This window comes from Melanerpes formicivorus, unplaced genomic scaffold, assembly GCF_026170545.1.
Source record: "Melanerpes formicivorus ecotype bairdi unplaced genomic scaffold, bMelFor1.0.p_v2 SCAF_322, whole genome shotgun sequence".
NCBI lineage: Eukaryota > Metazoa > Chordata > Aves > Piciformes > Picidae > Melanerpes > Melanerpes formicivorus.
In genome coordinates this window covers 1-7,500 of record NW_027142674.1, presented here as the reverse complement: position 1 = coordinate 7,500, position 7,500 = coordinate 1, and positions in this window count along the sequence as shown.

Sequence of the window (7,500 nt, the reverse complement as noted above, 5' to 3'; positions counted from 1 at the left end):
CTTTTTTTCTTTTCCCCGCTTTCGTTGCCGAGCCCGGGCTGGGCTCCGGCTCACGGACGAGCGAAACCCATCCAACACCGCTGAGGGTGCGCCAGCGGCCGCTCCAAACCGCCGCGCCTTTGTTCGGCCCCGCGGGTCCCCTCTCTGACCCGGGCGAAAGCCACCGAGAAGCCAGACGGACCCCTGCCCAGCCGCCTGGCGGGTGGCTTGGAGCAGCCGCTCGGCAGCGCTGCCCTGGGAGTGCTCGGCGTCGCTTGTTCCCTCATATACGGAACTGGAGGGCCGTCAGCTCCGCGAGCGCACAACCAGCCGACCTCCGCCCAGCGGCAGGTCGCAGAAATCACGCCGGCTTGTACGATGACGTAGGCGGAGGCAGAGCGCAACAGCGACCCCTTGGCGACAAGCGCGATCTCCGCGGAGAGCACGTCTACTCGCCGAGGGAGAGCACGTCTACTCGCCGACGGAGAGCACGTCTACTCGCCGAGGGAGAGCACGTCTACTCGCCGAGGGAGAGCACGTCTACTCGCCCAGGGAGAGCACGTCTACTCGCCCAGGGAGAGCACGTCTACTCGCCCAGGGAGAGCACGTCTACTCGCCGAGGGAGAGCACGTCTACTCGCCGAGGGAGAGCACGTCTACTCGCCCAGGGAGAGCACGTCTACTCGCCCAGGGAGAGCACGTCTACTCGCCCAGGGAGAGCACGTCTACTCGCCGAGGGAGAGCACGTCTACTCGCCCAGGGAGAGCACGTCTACTCGCCCAGGGAGAGCACGTCTACTCGCCCAGGGAGAGCACGTCTACTCGCCGAGGGAGAGCACGTCTACTCGCCGAGGGAGAGCACGTCTACTCGCCGAGGGAGAGCACGTCTACTCGCCGAGGGAGAGCACGTCTACCTCCCGCCTGAGGGAGAGCACGGGGGGGGGGGACAAAGACAGGCGGCAGCAGCTTCGGTGAACGTCACCCGGGAGGCGACCGGGGCTGTCCCGGGGCAGTCCCGGGAAGCCGGCGTCCGACACAGGGAACCGTCAGCTGCCGGACCGGGGCGAATCCCCGCGGCCACGGCAGGGGTGGGGGCTCGAAGACAGCCGGCAGCCGCTTCGGTGAACGTCACCCGGGAGGAGACTGGGGCCCTCCCGGGACCGTCCCGGGAAGACGACGTTCGGCACGAGATCCCGGCCGCGGCCGGACCGGCTCGAAGCCTCGCGGTCCCGGCAGCAGCCGGAGCCGCTCGCCGCCTCGGGCTCCCGGCCCCCTACAGATCCGGCGACTCGTTCGCGGGCGGCGGGGGGAGGCAGTGGAGGGGGTGCGGGGAGAAGCGGCAGCGGAGGCGGAGGGGGGGGGGGCTCGAAGACAGCCGGCAGCCGCTTCGGTGAACGTCACCCAGGAGGCGATCGGGGCCGTCCCGGGGCCGTCCCGGGATGCCGGCTTCCGGCACGGGGTCCCGGCCGCGGCCGGACCGGCTCGTATCCCCGCGGCTCCGGCAGGGGGGGGGGGGGCTCGAAGACAGCCGGCAGTCGCCTCGGTGAACGTCACCCGGCCGGCGACCGCGGCCGTTCCGGGGCCGTCCCGGGAAGCCTGCGACAGGCACGGGGTCCCAGCCGCGGCCGGACCGACTCGAAGCCCCGCGGCCCCCGGCACGGGGGAGGCCCAAAGACTGGCGGCAGCCGCTTCGCTGAACGTCACCCGGCCGGCGACCGGGGCCGTCCCGGGGCCGTCCCGGGATGCCGGCATCCGGCACGGGGTCCCGGCTGCGGCCGGAGCGGCTCGAATCCCCGCGGTCCCGGCAGCAGCCGGAGCCGCTCGCCGTTCGGGCTCCCGGCACCCTACGGATCCGGCGACTCGTTCGCCGGCGGCGGGGGGAGGCAGTGAAGGAGGTGCGGGCAGAAGCGGCAGCGGAGGCGGAGGGGGGGGGGGGGCTCGAAGACAGCCGTCAGCCGCTTCGGAGAACGTCACCCGGCCGGCGACCGCGGCCGTTCCGGGGCCGTCCCGGGAAGCCTGCGACAGGCACGGGGTCCCGGCCTCGGCCGGACCCGCACTGGGTGCCGCCGCCTCGGGCTCTCGGGACGGTATGGATCCGCCGACTCGTTCGCCGGCGGCGGGGGGAGGCAGTGGAGGGGGTGCGGGGAGAAGCGGCAGCGGAGGCGGAGGGGGGGGGGGGCTCGAAGACAGCCGGCAGCCGCTTCGGTGAACGTCACCCGGCCGGCGACCGGGGCCGTCCCGGGGCTGTCCGGGGATGCCGGCTTCCGGCACGGGGTCCCGGCCGCGGCCGGAGCGGCTCGAATCCCCGCGGTCCCGGCAGCAGCCGGAGCCGCTCGCCGTTCGGGCTCCCGGCACCCTACAGATCCGGCGACTCGTTCGCCGGCGGCGGGGGGAGGCAGTGGAGGGGGTGCGGGGAGAAGCGGCCGCGGAGGCGGAGGGGGGGGGGGGGGCTCGAAGACAGCCGGCAGCCGCTTCGGTGAACGTCACCCGGGAGGCGACCGGGACCGGCCCGGGAAGCCATCGTCCGGCCCGGGATCCCGGCCGCGGCCGGACCGGCTCGAATCCCCGCGGCCCCGGCACGGGGGAGGCCCAAAGACTGGCGGCAGCCGCTTCGCTGAACGTCACCCGGCCGGCGACCGGGGCCGTCCCGGGGCCGTCCCGGGATGCCGGCTTCCGGCACGGGGTCCCGGCCGCGGCCGGACCGGCTCGAATCCCCGCGGTCCCGGCAGCAGCCGGAGCCGCTCGCCGTTCGGGCTCCCGGCACCCTACAGATCCGGCGACTCGTTCGCGGGCGGCGGGGGGAGGCAGTGGAGGGGGTGCGGGCAGAAGCGGCCGCGGAGGCGGAGGGGGGGGGGGGGCTCGAAGACAGCCGTCAGCCGCTTCGGTGAACGTCACCCGGGAGGCGACCGGGACCGGCCCGGGAAGCCATCGTCCGGCCCCGGATCCCGGCCGCGGCCGGACCGGCTCGAAGCCCCGCGGCCCCGGCACGGGGGAGGCCCAAAGACTGGCGGCAGCCGCTTCGCTGAACGTCACCCGGCCGGCGACCGGGGGCCGTCCCGGGGCCGTCCCGGGATGCCGGCTTCCGGCACGGGGTCCCGGCCGCGGCCGGACCGGCTCGAATCCCCGCGGTCCCGGCAGCAGCCGGAGCCGCTCGCCGTTCGGGCTCCCGGCACCCTACGGATCCGCCGACTCGTTCGCCGGCGGCGGGGGGAGGCAGTGGAGGGGGTGCGGGCAGAAGCGGCAGCGGAGGCGGAGGGGGGGGCGGGGGGGGACGATAGTGGCGGGGGGCGGGGGGTGCTCGAAGGCAGCCGGCAGCCGGTTCGGTGAACATTCGCCGGGGCGGGGGGGCGACCTGTCCGTGCCCGGGGCAGCCCCGGGAAGCCGGCAGCCAGCACGGGGTCCCGGCAGCACCTGTTCCCTGCCCTGGGACTTGCCGTGCCCGGCGGCCGGTTGCCGGGTGGGGGGAGCGATGAGAGGCGGGGCGCAGCGGCCGGGGCAGCGCCGGGCCGCAGCGGGGGGGCTGGGCGGGTGGGGTAGGCGTCGAGCGGCAAGCCCTCGGCTGCAGCGAATGTTCGGCGGTGCGGGGCGGGGGGGGGACGGGACGACACGTTGGGGGCGCCGAGTCCGAGCCACCCCCGGCCCCAGGGGCGGCCGGAGGGGGAGGCCGGTGCCTGGCCCTGGGAGCTGCTGGGCGCCGGATGGCCGAGGGTGCGTCAGAAGCCGCCCGAGCGGTCGAGCAGGTCCTCCAGAAAGGCCTAGGGTGGCTTCGAGGGCCCCGGGAGCAGTCGAGGGAGGCCTCCAGGCAGGTCTGGAGTGGATGGGAGGCCTTCCAAAGCAGACAAGGGAGGCTGCCAGCGGGGCCTAGGCTGGCACTGCAGCCTGTAAATGGTTGGGGGGGGGGCCTCTGGTGCGGCCTGGAGTCTCTGGGTGGCGTCCAGAGAGGTGCAAAAGATCCTCTGGTGCGGCCTGTGGTGGCGGAGAAGCCTGCAGAGCGTGCGGGGGGAGGCTTCTGGTGCGGCCTGGGGTGGGTCGGAAGCCTGCAGAGCGTGCGGGAGAGGCTTCTGGTGCGGCCTGGGGTGGCTGAGAAGCCTGCAGAGCGTGCGGGAGAGGCTTCTGGTGCGGCCTGGGGTGGCTGAGAAGCCTGCAGAGCGTGCGGGAGAGGCTTCTGGTGCGGCCTGGGGTGGCTGAGAAGCCTGCAGAGCGTGCGGGGGAGGCTTCTGTTGGGGCCTGGGGTGGGTCAGAAGCCTACAGAGCGTGCGGGGGAGGCTTCTGGTGCGGCCTGGGGTGGGTCGGAAGCCTGCAGACCGTGCGGGAGAGGCTTCTGTTGGGGCCTGGGGTGGCTGAGAAGCCTGCAGAGCGTGCGGGGGAGGCTTCTGCTGCGGCCTGGGGTGGCTGAGAAGCCTGCAGAGCGTGCGGGGGAGGCTTCTGGTGCGGCCTGGGGTGGCTGAGAAGCCTGCAGAGCGTGCGGGGGAGGCTTCTGGTGCGGCCTGGGGTGGGACGGAAGCCTGCAGAGCGTGCAGGGGAGGCTTCTGGTGCGGCCTGGGGTGGCTGAGAAGCCTGCAGAGCGTGCGGGAGAGGCTTCTGCTGCGGCCTGGGGTGGGTCGGAAGCCTGCAGAGCGTGCGGGAGAGGCTTCTGTTGGGGCCTGGGGTGGCTGAGAAGCCTGCAGAGCGTGCGGGAGAGGCTTCTGCTGCGGCCTGGGGTGGCTGAGAAGCCTGCAGAGCGTGCGGGAGAGGCTTCTGCTGCGGCCTGGGGTGGCTGAGAAGCCTGCAGAGCGTGCGGGAGAGGCTTCTGGTGCGGCCTGGGGTGGCTGAGAAGCCTGCAGAGCGTGCGGGAGAGGCTTCTGGTGCGGCCTGGGGTGGCTGAGAAGCCTGCAGAGCGTGCGGGAGAGGCTTCTGCTGCGGCCTGGGGTGGCTGAGAAGCCTGCAGAGCGTGCGGGAGAGGCTTCTGCTGCGGCCTGGGGTGGCTGAGAAGCCTGCAGAGCGTGCGGGGGAGGCTTCTGCTGCGGCCTGGGGTGGCTGAGAAGCCTGCAGAGCGTGCGGGAGAGGCTTCTGCTGCGGCCTGGGGTGGCTGAGAAGCCTGCAGGGCGTGCGGGAGAGGCTTCTGCTGCGGCCTGGGGTGGGTGGGAAGCCTGCAGAGCGTGCGGGGGAGGCTTCTGGTGCGGCCTGGGGTGGCTGAGAAGCCTGCAGAGCGTGCGGGGGAGGCTTCTGGTGCGGCCTGGGGTGGCTGAGAAGCCTGAAGAGCGTGCGGGAGAGGCTTCTGGTGCGGCCTGGGGTGGCTGAGAAGCCTGCAGAGCGTGCGGGGGAGGCTTCTGGTGCGGCCTGGGGTGGCTGAGAAGCCTGAAGAGCGTGCGGGAGAGGCTTCTGGTGCGGCCTGGGGTGGCTGAGAAGCCTGCAGAGCGTGCGGGGGAGGCTTCTGGTGCGGCCTGGGGTGGCTGAGAAGCCTGCAGAGCGTGCGGGAGAGGCTTCTGGTGCGGCCTGGGGTGGCTGAGAAGCCTGCAGAGCGTGCGGGAGAGGCTTCTGGTGCGGCCTGGGGTGGCTGAGAAGCCTGCAGAGCGTGCGGGAGAGGCTTCTGGTGCGGCCTGGGGTGGCTGAGAAGCCTGCAGAGCGTGCGGGAGAGGCTTCTGCTGCGGCCTGGGGTGGCTGAGAAGCCTGCAGAGCGTGCGGGAGAGGCTTCTGCTGCGGCCTGGGGTGGCTGAGAAGCCTGCAGAGCGTGCGGGAGAGGCTTCTGCTGCGGCCTGGGGTGGGTCGGAAGCCTGCAGAGCTTGCGGGGGAGGCTTCTGGTGCGGCCTGGGGTGGGTCGGAAGCCTGCAGAGCATGCGGGGGAGGCTTCTGCTGCGGCCTGGGGTCTCTGGGTGGCCTCTAGAGAGGTGCAAAAGACCCTCTGGGTTGGGCTGGGGTGGCTCTTGGACCCCTGCCACACAGTGGAGAGAGGCCTCCGGCCCGCCACCTGTGTCCCTGTGTGCCTGAGTGCCTGTGTCCCTGTGTCCCTGAGTGCCTGTGTCCCTGTGTCCCTGTGTCCCTGTGTCCCTGAGTGCCTGAGTGCCTGAGTGCCTGTGTCCCTGTGTCCTTGTGTCCCTGTGTCCCTGTGTCCCTGTGTGCCTGAGTGCCTGTGTCCCTGTGTCCCTGTCTGTGTACCTGTGTGCGAGAGTGTCCGGCACGCCACCCAGCGGCGGCGGGCAAGCAGGTAGGCGGGTGGGCGGGCCGGCGAGGGCCAGTGTGAGTTTGGGGGGTGGGAGGGGAGGCGGCAGCTGGAAGCGTCAGAGGAGGGGGCGTGGCTCCGGCTGGCCCCGGGAGCAGGTTCCCGGGACCGGGACCGGCTGGACCCGGCGGGTGGTTGATCCCGGGGGCGGGGGGCAGAGGCGGCGGTAAGCGGCAGCTGCGTGTGCGGCGGGGGGGTGGAGGGCGAACCGCGGCGGGGAAGCGGATGCTTCAGAGCAGGTTACGGGGGCGGGGACGGACGACACCACCTGTCCCCGCCCCGGGACGGGCTGGACCCGGCGCCCTGGACCCGGCGCCGTGTACCCGCCGCCGCCCCCCGCCGCCGCCCCCCTCCGCCACCCCGGGACCCCGACGTTTTTTGGCGCCCGCGCCTTTTTTTGCTCCCCGCCTGCCCGCGCTGCCCCGGGCCCTCCCCCGGGGCGGGGCGGGAGGGAGGGACGGACGGACGGGTAGCCGGGGATCTCCGAGCGCGCGCCACCAGACCGAGGCGGGGTCCCGGCGGCGGCGGCGGCGGCGGCGGCAGCAAGCGACGGCGGGGGGGGCAGGCTAGGGAGAGAGGGGGAGCGGCATGCGGTAGGGCTGGGGGGTTTGTTTCGGGGGGGAGGGGTGGGGGGGGGGTGGCAGCGGTCAGCGAGAGCGGGGAGAGGGGGGAGCGGCATGCGGTAGGGCTGGGGTGTTTTTTGGGGTGGGGGCGTTGGGGGGATTAGCGGGCGGGGCGGGCAGCCCAGCCAAGCGGCAAGCCGGGGGGGCGGGCGAGGGCGGCTTTAGGGCCGGAGGAGCGGAGCGCAACCTCCCCCGTGCAGGCTCCAGCGTGGAGAGCAGCAAGTTTTTGGGGACGGGGGACGACGGACGGGAGGGGCAGCGGCGAGAGGCTAGCTGCGGCAAGGGGCACCGGCACGGCCGCCCTAACAGCGCCGCCTCGGTCGCAGGGGTTAGAGAGCAGCCGGGCAGCCCGGGAGGGAAGCGGCAGCCCGCGAAGGGGGGAAGGGGGGGCTCCGCGCAAACCGCTAACGGGAGCCGGGGGGTGTGGGGAGCTGGGGGTGGCAGCAGCGGCAAGAGGCAACGTCGGGAGGGGGGGCTCCGCGCAAACCGGTAACGGGGGCCGGGGGGTGTGGGGGGGGGGCGGTGGCGGCCGCGGCAAGAGGCAACGGCAGGCGGGGGGGCTCCGCGCAAACCGGCAGCGGGGGGGGGGGGGCGGGGGTAGCGGCAAGAGGCAACGGCGGGAAGGGGGGGGCTCCGCGCAAACCGCTAACGGGAGCCGGGGGGTGTGGGGAGCTGGGGGTGGCAGCAGCGGCAAGAGGCAA